Below are 16,606 nucleotides of genomic sequence, written 5' to 3'. Positions count from 1 at the left end.
TAGAGGCACTGGTAGTTAATGTGACCATTGTGGTTAGAGTTTAAGGAGGTGAAATAGTTAGTAAAGAAGACATGGTCAAACTCGAGAAGACTTTACAGGGTGGCAAAATGAAATGCGGCGATTGGTCCACGTGGTCCATCCTGGTGCTAGGGTTACATTGACGTGCTAACTTTGTTGATTCACGAGCTAGAAATAGAGAAAATTGAGGTTTTTTGCACAATTTGATCTCTGAGATAATTTCCAACCACCCTTGAATGAATGCAAAATGTGGGAAAACACTCCACCACCTTCGATCTGATCCATCTACTTAGTCAGAGTTTTTTAATGGCATCATTTCTGTCTTCTTAGGGCCCTGTTCCATCAAGGATCAGATATCATTGCATCTGGATCTGTACTCAGATTGGATTTTGTTCTAGATCCCCATGATTTTTCTCTATAGGACTTCAATGTAGTGGTTGCAAAGTAATTACAGTTAGAGGACATCCTAGTTATGCCTGAACTATAAAGGCAAATTTTGTAGATTTTGTTCAGGTCAAACCTTCTCTAATTTCTCTAATATTGCTCTGCAAATCTTCAGTGTAAATTCCCTTTGCCTCTGAACTATATGGCATTCTACCTTATCTCCTTCAACCATTGATGTAAAGTGCAAGAACTATTTTCCTCTCATTGGTGTTTTGTGGATATCTACAATCCGTAAGACTGTATCTCTTTTGGCCTATGAATGATATATAAGTGAACCTTCTCTTTCCTTGTGTCATTCATCTAGGTTTCTGATCTGCATGTGGTTGTTAGATTAAAGCAAGTCTGAATGTGTATATCTTTTTGTGTCATGATGCTTCAATAGTGCATGTATGGGCAGAGATCGATTTGAACACTCTATTTTGGTGCATCACCCCCTTAGACTAGAATAGGTAGGTTTTCTTTTTATGCTCTCCTTCTCCCTTTTCCTCTCTAAGAGTAGTTAGGTGCACACTGATAGTAAGAGGAAGTCGGCCTTCTCTAGAGATTCAACCTCACAGTTCAAGTGCCATAGCTTGGAGGTTGTTTCAATGTTTCACAAGGTTGTCCTTAGGTAAGATTTTGGACAAGGGTGCAAACCTCTATCACAACATTTTTTGGCACACCCGGTGGGACATATATCAAAAAATTTCAAGTCTATTGGTGTCAAGAAGAAAGATTTCAAGATTAATATCGAGGAGATAGTACTGGCTTTGGTGTTCAAGCCTTCAAGAGGTTCATTCTTCAAGTACTTGGCAACTCTGAGCTTCAAACACATCTGGTTCTAGACCAAAGTTGTAGTAATTCATGCCCAAAGCTGAAATAAGGACATCTTCTAGAGGTAAATTTCAGTACCAAGAGCTTTCATTTTCAAATCCTAGAAGAAGGAGGGCTAGAGCATATTTATCACTAGTTAGGAGTGCAATAGTAACAAGCACACCTACAAGATCAACCTCTACTCCTCCTATTGTTAGATCTCAACCTAGGTTGCCATTAGTGTATATCAATAGATCACTTGTCTATATCGCACAGCCCAAAGCTCATGCTTTTGCCACCTTCAATGGTGGCAGTCCTCTTTTATTTGCCCAAAGACATGACATACCAATAGCTGCACTCAAAAGTATACCAGAGTTTACTGGTGAAACTTCTATCTCTCCCTTAGAACACATTCAAGAGGTTGCAAATGTTTGTAATATCCATGGCATTATAGAGGATGATGTTGCACTTAGGCTTCTAGCCCCATCTCTAAAAGGAAAAGCACTACAGTGGTATAGAGGTTTGGCTCATGGTTCTATAACAGATTGGGATGGGTTAGGAGTAGGACTATGCAAACACTTTGAGGACAAAAGTGATTACCTATCACTTTTAGAGCAATTGACTATGATAAAAAGGGCCCCTTGTGAATGTATGACTAATTTCAACTATAGATTTCAAAAAACATGGGATAGAATACCTATTTCAGTGAAGCCTACCCTTGGTAATGCCTTCTTGTATTACCTTAGAGCCTTTAATAGTGATATTGCTACTGCGATCCAAACTATGGGAGGGGATAACTTGTCTGATGCTTATGACATAGCAATAAAGTCAGAAGTTAGCTCCAAGGAATCCTATTCCCTTCTTCATTGATGTCCCAAACCATCAACCAGCAATGGCTCCTCTTCCCACAACTTCTACATCATAATCCCTTGCTCCAGTCCCTCAAACTTCCACATCTTCAAGCAGAATAGATGAAATCAAGGAGATGATGCAATCTATGATGCTGAACATAGATAAGAGATTGTAGGCCCAAGAAAAGAAACTAGAAGATAGTTTCTCTGTGATGCGGAAAATGAGCAACAAGGTGGTGACTTTAGAAAGATAGCAGGCTCAAGGTAGTAAAGCTCATCAATTGCAGCACCAAACTATGAATAGTGGTAGGCCTCCAAATAAAAATTATGGGAACCATTCTTTTGATTAGAATAGATAGAGTGGCCATGCTTCAACCTCAAATGTAAATCAAAGTAGGGCCATAGTCCCTAAAAACAACATGGCCCAAGATCAGGACTTTTTTCCCTCTTGTAACTATTCTTATGCTCATTGCATTTGTCAGAAGGCTAAATCTTATTTGGCTTTGACCATCCAAGAGCTACAACAAGAAAATCATACAAAGAGGACCAATTTAAAGAGACCCCATATATACAAGGACAAGGTGATTGCTCCTTTATGAATCATCAAATGGAGGAACATTGTAAAGTAAACCAAGATTCCATTGCTCACAATACTAGGATCAAAAGAAGAGCTATTGAAGATGCTACCCTTCCTCCTCCTAATCAGGCCTCAACTTCAAATGCAACACCTCATGAGCAATCAGCAGTGGATGATCAACCAAATGTTTTTCAGCAGCAAAGGCAAAGTAATGTCAGAAAGGATGTGAGTGACCCTCTGGTTGTTCCATCTCAACCCCCTACAAGGATAGCTCCCAAGGCTTCTGCCAAACTACCCTCTACTCCATTTAGTGTAGTAGAATAGATGAAGAAGAAAAATCTGAATATTTCCATATGGGATGCTGTTGCCACTATACCCATGCAAAAGAGGTTGTTGCAGCAAGAGTTGGAGAGTATTGAACCAAAGGATCAACTGCCTAGCATGGAAAGTGCCACAAGCCTAGTACAACCACCAAAGGAGATAGAAACAAGTAAAAAGGTCAAACCTCCTCCATTCTATGTTTCTCTAATTATAGGGGATAAACTAGTCCACAATTGCATGATTGATTTAAGGGCTAGTAGTTCAGTGATGCTTAAGTGTGTTGCTGATGCTTTGGAGATGAAATACGAGCCCATTGTTAAGGATGTATTATAGTTGGATGGTAGTACTATCAAGACTATAGGGATCCTTTAAAATGTAGAGATGGCCCTACATGCATGCCTTGGTTGTACTGTAATTCAAGATATATCAGTAGCTGAGGTCAAGCCACATTTTTCCATTTGTCTATCAAGAGACTTCACTACCCAAATAGGTGGTTACATATCTTTTGATTGGTCATATATGTTTTTTAGAACAAGATATGGGGCCAAAGCTTCAATTAGAGTAGAGCCTCTAGCCCTCCATCATACTAAGCCTTACACCCCTAACCTCATCAACATGAACTGCACTATCCTAGAAGTGGATGAGAATGACATAGTGAGTGAGCCTGCTTCTTCCCTAGCAAAGATACCTAATTTTCTCTTAGATGAATGGGCTAATGTATATCAATTTGATCCTATGCCAGAAACCCTTTAAATAGGCCTTAGTACATATTGTATATTAGAGAAAGATGCTCTAGTTCCCGATCTTGTGGGGACTAAAGAAGATATGAATGGGATATGGAGTATGTACTTTGATGGCTCAAGAAATAAAAATGGATCAGGGGTTGGCGTGATGTTGGTTTCTCCTGCATAAGTAAGGTACTACTTCTCCTTTAGGCTCTAATTCAGTTGTACTAATAATGTAGCCAAGTATGAATCCTTGATTCAGGGCCTCCTACTTGCTCAAAAAAGAGGAATTCAAGCCTTAAATGTGTATGGAGATAGTGAGTTGGTGGTTAATCAAGTGAGAAATTAGAATATCACCAAGAATGGTTTGCTTAAGTCTTATAAACATAGGGCATGGGATTTGCTTGAAGGTTTCAATGCATTTAATATTCAGAGCATCCCTAGAAAAGAAAATAGACATGCTGATAGACTCGCAGAAATAGGTGCATCTCATGATGTGCCAAAGGATCTTAGGGAGGAGAAGAAGCAACAAATCAAGTTGGGAGTCAGGCCTGCCATCCCTAACAATAACATACATTGGCAAGTGTTTGAATCTGATGAATATATTGTGAGCTTCTTACAGAACGAAGTAGAGTTTTTAGAGAGAAATCAGTCAAGACTGAAAGATCAGTATGGTGATCAAATCATTAATCTCAGCTCCAACAAATTTCCTAAAGGTCTCATTACTTTAGAAAGTGTTTTTAACCCTGATGACCAAGCAAGAGGTAGAGTTATGAACTTAGCTTCTGACCAAGATGATCACACTCTAGTCATTATTGCTGATGGAAAGTCCTTAAACATGGGGAAGGTATGTTCTAAGATTGAGAAGAAAAGTTTTATTCATCTATGTCAAGAATTTAATGATATATTTTCTTGGACATATGATGATTTAAAGGGTTTTGACCCAAGGTTGTTTCAGCATACCATAGATTTAATTGATGATGTCAAACCAGTAAGACAAAAATAGAGGCCAATGAATCCTAAAATTGAACCCTTAATGATAAAGGAGCTATCCAAATTGATTGAGGCCAATATAATTTTCCCCATCAAACACTCATCATGTGTAGCGAACCTTGTCCCTCTTAGGAAGAAGAAGAGAAATTAGATTGTTTGTAGACTTTAGGGACCTTAACCAAGCTTCCCTTAGAGATCATCATCCTCTTCCTTCCATGGAGCAGATTTTGTCCAAGGTTAGTGGTTCAAGGAGGTTTTCATTTCTTTATGGATTCTCTAGTTATAATCAAGTGTTGGTCAAAGAGTCTGATAGATACAAGACTACATTCACCACCAAGTGGGGTACCTATGCTTATTGTAAAATGCCATTTGGACTAACTAATGCAGGTGCTACATTTCAAATGGCAATGGAGATGGCCTTCAAGAACATGATTGAAAATTTTGTATTAGTTTACCTTGATGATATCACAATATATTCAAAGAATGTGGAAGATCATTTTGATCATTTAAGACAAATATTTTCAAGGTGTAGAGAGTTTGGGGTCTCTCTTAACCCAAGCAAGTGTGTCTTCACCACCAGTCAAGGAAAATTATTAGGACACATTGTATCTAAGGATGGCTTAACCATTGATCTAGAGAGAACAAAAAAAATACTTGCTCTCCCTCTTCCTAAACATAAGAAAGGGCTACAAAGTTTCCTTGGTAGGATAAATTTTGTGAGAAGATTTATCCCTAATCTTGCTACCATGGTGAAACTCCTTACAACTATGCTCAAAAAAAGTATGGTATTCACATGGACCAAGGAAGGGAGAGAAAGTTTTGAAGAGATCAAGGCAGCCATAGCCTCAACCCCTACTCTCATTAATCCAAACTTTGAGAAGGATTTCATCCTATATACCCTAGGTGGTGAGTCAGGTATTTTTGTTGTCTTGACTCAAAAAAATGATAAAAATGAGGAGCATCCCATAGCCTTCTTCAGTGAAGGGCTTAAAGAGTATGAAGACAAGTAAAACTTTGTAGAGAAGCAAGCCCTTGCAATCATCAAAGCTTTGAAGAAATACAGACACCTCCTGTCTCACAATAAGATTCATTTGTTAGTACCTCATGCCAACATGAAGGATTTCCTTTTGAGAAAAGATATTAGTGAGAAAAGAGTTGGTTGGATTACAAAAGTGATGGAATATGATGTTGACATCAATATCACCAAGCTGGTAAGAGGGAAAGGATTGTGTAAACAAATGTTATCATCTCAGAAATTGGATGAGGAAGTTGCTATGATACTAGCAAAGAAACAAGAGGCAAGAAATGATGACCCAAAAAATTGGATGGATGATATGAAAAACTTCTTATTAGGCAATGGATACCCTCAAGGATTAGAGAGGGCTAAAAGGAGATAGTATAGATTGCAGTCAATTCCTTATGTCATAGTTGACAATGTCCTTTTTAGGAAAGACTTTAATGGAGCCCTATTAAGATGCATTGACATAGACCAAGCTGAAAGGATGATCAAAGAACTTCATGATGGTCCTGATGGTGGTCACTTCTCAGCCAGAACAATTGCAATGAAGATCATGAGAGCTGGTTACTACTGGCCATCCTTGTTTCATGATTGTCATAAGTATGTAAGGAAGTGTGAGAAATGTGCCTTCTTCTCTATTAAGAAAAAACTTGCAGCCCTTCCTCTCCATCCTGTCTAAGAGGACCGGCCTTTTCCTCAATGGGGATTGGATTTCATAGGCCCTATCAATCCTCCTTCTAGTTTTGGTCACAAATGAATTTTAGCTGCTACAGGTTACTTCACTAGATGAATAGAGGCAATTTCATTGAAGGATGCCACAGAGTCTTTAGTTGTTGAATTCCTTGATAGAATTGTGACCAGGTTTGGTGCTCCTTCAACCATTATCTTAGATAATGTAAAGTCTTTTGCAGGAGTTCAAATTTGTGCATGGGCAGTTGATCATAATATCTACTTGAACAAATCTTCAAACTACTACCCTCAGGGTAATGGCCTAACTGAGTCATCCAATACGAATTTAATTAGAATCATAAAGAGGACAATAGAAGATAACTAGAGGTGTTGGCATAAAAAATTGAGAACAACTCTATGGGCTGATAGGATAACACCTAAGATGTCATTAAGGAGTTCACCATTCATGTTAGTATATGGTAGAGAGGCAAGGCTTTCAATTTCATTGGAGTTCCCATCCTTGGAACTAGCTCATCAACTGGAGCTAATTGAAAATGATGCCATGACAGTTAGAATGGCAGAATTGATGGAGCTAGAAGAAAGAAGAAATCAGGCCATGCAAACCTTGAGAGACATCAACAACAAGTGAAAAAGAACTTTGATAAAAGGGGTAGGGTCAGAACCTTTAGGGAGGGTGACTTGGTCTTGAAATGGGATGTAGATAGGGAAAAACTAGGGAGGCACTCGAAATTTGATGCACTGTGGAGTGGTCCCTATCTAATTGTCAGTTGCAAGAAGGCTAATGCTTTTCAATTGAGTAGGCCTGATGGTGAAGTTTTTCCCATCCCAATCAACAAAATTCATCTCAAACCATGTTTCTTAAATTGTGGGGGGTTTGCAACATGCCCAGGGCAGGTCACCCCTATAGAATTGTAGACAGTCTATGGAGCCAGATGCCCTACAATAATAGTTGGGAAAGTTAGGTAGGGTTCATTAGGGCCCGGGGCAGCCCTACTATTCTATTGGGGGTCAAATAATTGAATTTTCTTGTACAGAGGTAAAGTAGTTTCCTTTCAATTGTTTTCCAAATTTCCAAGATGTGCACGAGCACATGTGTTTTGTAGAAGGTTTTTCAGTCTCTCATTTCAGTTGCAAAGGGTAGGTTTTCTAGATTTTCAGTGTTTTGCTATCGCAGAGGTAGGGTTAGGGTTTTATAGTGCACTGGCCCACATCTTTCCCAACCCTGTAGCCCAATGGATGTTTCAAGTCACTGATTTTATGTGTAGTAGGCTCGCATCCCCTCTGAGTTGCCAAAAAAATTATCAATTTTTGCCCTGCCAAAGATTTGAATTCAAATGTTAACCCTACCCAATAGCTAGTTCCTAGATCTAATGTTATTTTAATGCCATGGAATTTTTAAAATAAAAAGAACAAAAAAAAAACCTTATGTTTTTTTCAGTCAGCCTACAACTTTCTGCACCATCAGATCTATTTCAGATCTATGGTTGGTGCTTTCCTGCATTCTCCAAATGCACGACCTTTAAATATTGCGAGATAGCCCCTGGCACCACGTGGATGGTGGGCCCTTTTCTCTCGGCGAGCTGCAAAACATGAGTTTTGATCACCGTCAGATCTTCATAGATCCACGGCTGAGGCTTCCCACTTTATCAAGGTGCAAGGGTTTTAATTATTGTGGGCAAGCACCCTAGTGACACCTGTCCTAGATGATGTCACAGGCCGCCCTTCTTGTAGGAAGATACTTGATGAGATCCACCGTTCGATGCGATCAGATCAATGGCTGGCGCATGCCTGCAAGATGGATTTGCAAGGTAATTAAACAATGTGGGCATACCACTTTGTGACACCTATCCCATGATGTTCCATATTCCTAATTGTGCCTTCCACCATCTGATGTGATCTGATCCATGGTTAGCACATGCCCACAATATGAAGATGCAAGGATTTTAAGCAATGCAGGTATGCACCCTTGCAACATGTGGCTGGCATGACATCATGGGCCCACTTTTCTCAAAAGGTGATGATAGCTCATCCTTGGTGGTAGTTTTCAGGCAAGTCAAAGTACGACAGAGGTATTTCATTGGCCCATCCAGCTGACTTGGCTTGCAGTCCTATAGAGCTTTGATTGTCGTAGATTCAAATGAAATCAAGGGTTGCGCATGCTCGCAATAACAAGATGCAAGGACTTTAAGTAATGCAGAAAAAGTGCCTTGTTTTTGAGTGTCCTTGTGGGGCCAGACTAGTTTCATAAGCCGTAGGGTGACACTAGGGTGGTGCCAGTTGTGTGCCAGGGTGATGCTAGATGGGGCCGAGTCAGGCAGAGTCAGCTGCCAAGTGTTTCATGGGCCCAGGAATTTTGAGGGGACAAATGCAGTATATGGGGATCTTTCATGATCATTGATCTCATAGAGATCAACGATCTGGGCTTTCCCACATTATGGAGTTGCATGAAGATTAAACATTGTGCGGAAGTGCCTAAGTGACATGTTTCCTAGAGGGCCTAGTGGAGGCAGTAATAGTTAAGGCACTAGTAGTTAATTTGACCGTCGCGGTTAGAGTTTGAGGAGGTGGCACAGTTAGTAAAGAAGACATGGTCAAACTCGGGAAGACTTTAAAGGGTGGAAAAATGAAATAAGGTGATTGGTCCACATGGCCCGTCTTGATGCTAGGGTTACATTGACTTGCTAACTTTGCTGATTCACGGGCTAGAAATAGAGAAAATCAAGGTTTTTTGCACAATTTGATCTCCGAGATAATTTCCAACCACCCTCAAATGAAGGAAAAATGCGAGAAAACACTCCACCACCTCTGATCTGATCCATCTACTTAGTCAGAGCTATTTAATGGCATCATTTTTGTCTTCTCAAGGCCTTGTTCCATGAAGGATCAGATATCATTACATCTGGATCTGTACTCAGATCGAATATTCTTCTGGATCCCCATGATTGTTCTCTATAGGAATTCAATGCAGTGGTTACAAAGTAATTACAGTTAGAGGACATCCTAGTTATGCCTGAACTATAAAGGCAAATTTTGTAGATTTTGTTTAGGTCAAACCCTCTCTGATTTCTTTGATATTGCTCTGCAAATCTTTAGTGTAAATTCCCTTTGCCTTTGAACTGTATGGCATTCTGCCTTATCTCCTTCAGCCATTGATGTAAAGTGCAAGAGCTATTTGCCTCTCATTAGTGTTTTGTGGATATCTGCAATCCGGATGACTGTATCTATTTTAGCCTATGAATGATATATAAGTGAATCTTCTCTTTCCTTATGTCATTCATTTGGGTTTCTAATCTGCATGTGGTTGTTAGATTAAAGCAAGTCTGAATGTGTATATATTTTGGTGTCATGATGCTTCAATAGTGCATGTATGGGCAAAGATCGGTTTGAAAAATCTATTTTGGTGCATCACCCCCTTAGACTAGAATAGGTAGGTTTTCTTTTTATGCTCTCCTTATCCCTTTTCCTCTCCAAGAGTAGTTAGGTGCACCCTGATAGTAAGAGGAAGTCGGCCTTCTCTGGAGATTCAACCTCACAATTCAAGTCCCACAGCTTGGAGGTTGTTTCCATGTTTCACAAGGTTGTCCTTAGGTAGGACTTTGGACAAGGGTGCAAACCTCTGTGACAATAGTTAGTTTTGTGGAGACTGTTCTTAGAGAGAGTTTATGGTTGATAATTTCTTGTATTTGCATTTTATATTTTTGGTATGGCTGAGCATTGTTCAACATACTTGGATTATATTTAAAGAAATGTTCATGATGCTATGGTTGACATGGAAAAAATAGATGTTCATTTTGTGAGGTTTGGTGAAGATTGTTCAACCTATGTTTCCTAAGAAGCTGACTATTGATAAAATCATTTTAGGAAGTTTTAATTGTATTGTAATATCTTAATATGGTCCCATATTATTCATTCTAAATTGAGGAAGTCTCAAGGTCAACTAAATATATTTTTTGGTATAAAGGGAATTTTTTTATTCCTTGGTCGTAAGTGTGCATGGCATTGGATCATTTTGCTGTGTATGTGAGCTTGAATGAAAATTTGGGTGAGATCAGGGAAGAGATTGATTCTAAGGATGTACTAGAAATAAATTTGTTGTTTATTTAGTTCAAAAATTTGGATATGTTATTTGAAGATTGTTTAGTGAAGACAGTCTTAGGCTATTTAAAAAGTGGGTTCAGTTGTCATCTTTTCAACTCCTAATAGGGTCAGGTACAACTCCTAATAGGGTTAGAATCTCTGGATAAGGATGCAAAGTCTCCTAATAGGGACTCATATGTACTGATTATATTTCCTTGCATCCTAATAGAGTCCATCCTTTCACAAGGAAATTTTATATTAGTACATCATCTTGTAGGCATCATTCTCACTAGGTTTTTTCCTCTGATCAAGGGTTTCCCTAGTTAACAAATCTAGTGTTATTGTGCATGGTTATCTTTCTATGTTTTTTGCATCTATTATATACATGTTTCAGAATTAATAAAGATATTGATAGGTACATTAAATGCATAACTAATTCACACCCCCACCCCTCTCAATTATATTGGCAAACTTTTCTTTCTAACAATGTGTCTATATAGGTTGTCTTGATTATCTATCACACTCTTCTATTCCCTGTCTACTAAATGTGGCTCAACAAAAATTTAGGGCATCCTAGCTAGGAGAGACTTCATGTAATAAAATATATATAAGTAATTAAAGTAAGTATTTCTTACTTTATCTTACTTCTCTCTATTTGATATGATATGCTTGCTAGAATAGGGGCAAAAAATAATGGCTTAAATTTGAATCCTTATGTAATTTTTTTATTTTGCATCACTCTTGCCTTAGACTAAGACTCAAAATCTACCTCAATTTAGGTATCCACTCATCATGCCTCGTCATAACTCATTTTAAAATCCATAACATATGACCAAAATGACACAAGATGCATGCATATTTAACAAAGATGTTCATGACATGATGCACTCTCATCTATAAAATATATAGATGAAATTTTATATTAAGGCATTTAAAAATAGCAGCTTATAATTTTAATGCTTTATTCCACTACCCATTGACATGTGATTCTCCCTACATGCATATATTATCATTTTGAATCCTTCATTTGGTCTTCTTGACAATTCTAAACTCTCTTGTCCCTTCTTGAAACCTCTCTCCATCATAGTTTTGCATTTAAATCTCTTGATAATCCACTCTCACAACATCAATATAGGATTTTTAGAAAGGCAATTTCTCTTGGAAAATTTTGCCTTCACTCACACCTATATTTCCCATCTAATGGTGTTGAGGGGAGTCTCTTCACTCTCGTTGGTCATTTATTTTGATAATATTAATAATGTCTTTACTATTTTCTTGTCATTTTATCAATGTACACATTTCACTATTATTATTATCTAAATTACCATTGTGTCTATATGGATGATGTAGAGGTGGAAACACCAAAGTAGGGGTCTGACTTAGGTAGTCCTCCAAACAACCAATCCCAACATTTTATTTGTTTCTATGTGTGAAGTTTTCTTAGAGGAGAAATCTCAACTTGTGCACTTCATCAAAGTCTAAATTTGGTGTTATTCCTTCCTTATCCATTCACTCACCATTTTTTTCATAGCACAGAGTTCATCTTTCTTATAATGCTATTTATTTTTCATCCTTTAGTATGTTAGTTTAGTATTCATTTCCTTTATCTTCTTTTTGGGAACTTCCTCTATACTCTATCTATATACATAATTTGATATAACTCTACATTATCATCCTATACTACACCATCATTCATGACCTACACTAGTGTCTAGGAAAGTGAGTTTGCAAAGCTCAATGTATTTTTGTTGTAGTTAGCTCTTTTTATTCCTGTAATCTAAATATTTGCATCTTTTGGTATACATAATTCATTTACACTTACTTATCCCAACAATCTCCTTAATTAAATTCACTTTCATTTACACACTAGATTAATTAAACTAAATTAAACTCCTCTTGAATAAACAACAACATTTAATCCCCCTATCTCTATGTGTAAGTTCAATTAAGGAAGCACAAGGAAAGGTTATGTTACAAAGTAAAGTCCACAAAGATAACTAAGACAAGAGGTGGGGGGGGGGGAGGGGGGGGGGGGGGGTGGGTGGGGAGCGGTGAATCATTTATCCAACTATTAAAATATTTATCAACCTTATTAATCCTTAACCATGTGATCAATATAATCAACAACCATAAGGAGAGATACATATACAATAACACCAGATATGTTAACTAGGCAAACCCATGATCAGAGGGAAAACCCCAATGGGGATGGTACCCACAAAATGATGTACTAATATAAAATTTCCTTGTATGAGGATGGAATTTTTTAGGAGCCAATAAAATACATTGAGTACATATCAGTCCCTATTAGGAGATTTTGATCTTGTTAGGAGTTGTAGAAGGCAGAAAGACCCATTGTCCAAACAAATTTAGGGGCAAGACCACCAAAATCATTGTCCAACTGGTCTTTTTATTATTCTTTTTAGAATAATAATAAAAATGAATGATCTCAAACACCTTTTTCCTCTTGATTGGACCTTTCCTCTTTTTATCTCAATACCAGATCACCAACTTTGCATCCAAATAATCCCTTAGATCACTTACTCGCATTTACCAACTTTGTATATAATGTGCACAATTCACACACTTGCTTACATGTTACACTTCTCCACAAGGAAAACAACCTTCCTTTATACAACATCCTCAAAATAATTCCTTGAGTCAAACTTGAGGCTTTCCCAATTAATTATAATAGGACCTCATTTTAAGGTATTACAAAACATTACATCTTTTCGTAATTACAAATTACTTTTGGCTCATAGTCTTTACAACTTCTCATACGTGCAACTACTAATATTACACACTTGTTGATGTAAGAAAGTGTGTAATATTAGTAGTTGCATGTATGAGAAGTGTGTAATATTACACACTTGCTGATGTCATTAACAGGTTTTCAACTCCCATATCTATTCATCATCATGGCTGAAGGCTTGGGCAGATTCATTAAGTATCAGGTGTCCCAGAATTCTATTCAAGGTTGGTGGTGGGGTAATGGCTTACCTTCTCTTTCCCATCTTCAATTTGTTGATGATTCTACTCTTGTGGGTCTTGCTAGGATCAAGGAAGTTGAAGCCTTTCGACATGCTTTGGACATTTATTTGGTAGCTTCAGGCCAGAAAGTTAATGAGCACAAATCTTCCATTTACTTTTTTAACACTCCTGATTCTATTCAACACAGGATTGTTGGTATCCTGCGGTTTCAAATTGGGTCACTTCCTTTGACTTATCTTGGCATTCCTATTGTTGTTTCTAGGCAACCACATCTCTTTTGGAAAAAATTGATTACCAAGCTTTAGGATAAGGTAAATCATTGGACTCATAGATGGCTTTCTTCTGCTGCTCGAGTTACTCTTCTTCAATCTGTTATCAAAGCTCTTCCTACTTATAGAAGCATGGTCCAGGCTGCTCCTGTTTACTTTCTCAAGGAGTTTGATGCTCTTTCTTAGCAATTCATTTGGAGTGGCAATTTTCATAGTACTAAATGGAGCTTGATTAGTTGGGCAACTGTTTGCAGGCCTAAAAAGGAGGGTGGTCTTGGTCTTCAATTAGCTCTCTTGAGTAGTCAAGCATTGGCTGCTAAAATTTATTGGCAATGGTGCTTTGAAGATAGGTGCAGTGTTAGTCAAGAGGGGTCTGTTCTGGATATGTAAAGGAGGTTCTGAGGATTTGTTTTGGTCTAATGCTTGGGATGGATTCCCTTCCATTTTATCCATGTACCCTCATCTTCAGTCTATTTGTGACTCTTTTCATGCGGCTGGATGGAATAAAGTGGCTCATTACAAGACTCCTTATCAACTGGGACTTGTCGTTGCTTATAGATGGAAGCATTATTCTGATTGGCCTCCTAGAGGCACAGACGTGGATCATCAAGAGCTTTCTCAAATCCTAGCCTCTAGAGAGTGTTCCTCTTTGCTAGGTCTAGATGTTTTGGCTTGGAGAGGTACCTTGTCTGGTAAATATCATGTCTCTACTAGGTATCAAGAGATAACTAGACAATTATTTGGGGATGCTGAGGTCCCTCGGTGGAAGCAAGTTTGGAATAAAGTTTCTTGGTCCAAGTACAATTTTTTCATGTGGCTAGTGGCTCACAGTCACTGTCATACATGGGATAATCTTTGTAAACATGGATTTCAGGGCCCCTCTTATTGTGTTTTGTGTGGTAATGGGGAGGAGTCTATCTCCCATCTATTCTTCCATTGCTCCTATTCTATTCAACTATGGCACCTTTGGTGGAGTGCTTGGGGTTGCTCTTGTAGGCATGCTTCCTCTTTGCTTGAGTTCTGGGCCCACTTGGGCAATGCTCCCTCCAAGTCTTCTCCTCTCCATGCTACTTGGATTGCTAGACCATCATTCATACTTTGGCATATCTGGTTGGAGAGGAATCGTCAAATATTCCAAGATGTTCAGCTTGGTGTTTGCCATCTTTGGTGGAAGATCTCACATTCTTTTCAAGAAACTATTCAAGTGAAGTGTGAGCTAGATGGGGGTATGGATCCGGTTGATCTTGCTATATGCAATCGCCTCAATTTTCATCTTTAGGATGGGGCTATAGCTCAAAGGTTTCCTTCTGTGTCCAGGAAACTTCAGCATTAGAGGAAAGGTCAGGTAAATTAGGATGGGCATTGGACTCCTCCTCCCTATGGAGTTCTAAAAATTAACACTGATGGTTCTTCCTGAGGGAATCCAAGCCCTGCTAGTATTAGGGGAGTGGCTCATTGTAGTTCTAGTGATGTTAAATTCTTTTTCTCAGTTCATAAGGGTGATTACACTAACAATCTCATGGAAGCTTAGGCTATTTTATATGTTGTGGAACAATGTTGCTTGCAGGGACGAAGTACGATTATCTATGAGTCTGATTCCCAAGTGGTGGTGAACTTGCTTTCCTCACAGGAGCTTGAGGATGTTAGTTGGCAGCTAGCCACTATTGTTAATCAAATTATTCTCTTCTCTACCTCTTTTCAGTTCATTAGGTTCACTTATATTCCTTGTGAATGGAACAGAGTTTTTGATTGTTTAGCCAAATGGGCTTCTAGTCATGATCCGAGTTGGAATATTATGGATAGGGGACAACTTTCCTTTGAGAAGGTGCAAGAATTTGATGATCTTGTTTCTCAGGATCGAGCTCCTTGTTGAGCTCTCCTTGTTTTAGTTGTTTTTGTCTTAATAAATTTTTACCCCTCTTTTTCCAGTAGGTTGTCAACTATCACCATCTAACTGCGCTCATCAGGATTTTATCCCAGTTAAGAGATACAAATCAATCATTAGAAATAAATTTTTAGGTACATAGTCTACTTATTGTCTTCTGTAATTCATGAATATCTTTTGCATGTCTTCGACTCTCTATAAACACACTTGCCCATAGAACTAGACATGATGTAGAATACATCCTTAAGTGCACTTGATCTCAACATCAATACACAATTTGTATAACCTGATTCTTTGTCTGCTACTTTGCCAACCTTCATAGAAACAATATTGTGTTGACATCAATGAAAAATATAATAATGAATGCAACATGTCAATCATGTAAAAAATCTCTCTAATGCTTAGGATATTCCCCCAAAGGAATACCATCACCATTCATGCTAACAGGTTCAACCCTTGATGTTGTAACCAATCTCTAGGTTGGTTTATTTTTTTCCTCCACACCAAGATTTTGAAAGAACTTCAATAGTTGTGTGAAATTATGACCCTTTTTCTATTGTTCTCCTATTTTTTGGTTGTTCTATTTTTATTTCAGCTTTGTAGGTTTTTCTTTGTCTAATGGAAGTTTTGCAATATAAAGTAATTTAGGATGCCTTCAATAGTAATTATTAGATAATTATGAATAAGAATCATAAATGGAACATGTTTTCAACAATATTTATAACATGCTACTATGATTATAATTCAATGAAATTATTTCACTTGTTCTTGACATGAATAGACTAGTTTGATGAATATTATTGCATTTGACACATAAAATGATAAGATTATATATTAAATAATTATGTCATAAATGAATTTTTTTGGAAGAACAACATCTTCACCACTAAGACTATATATATAATTAAATAGTAGAAATTTATAATTGATAATGATAAATTTAATGATTACAAAT

The sequence above is a fragment of the Cupressus sempervirens genome, chromosome 5 (genome assembly GCF_028749045.1).
Source record: "Cupressus sempervirens isolate cs-2001-9-10 chromosome 5, ASM2874904v1, whole genome shotgun sequence".
NCBI lineage: Eukaryota > Viridiplantae > Streptophyta > Pinopsida > Cupressales > Cupressaceae > Cupressus > Cupressus sempervirens.
This window is presented reverse-complemented; position numbering follows the sequence as displayed.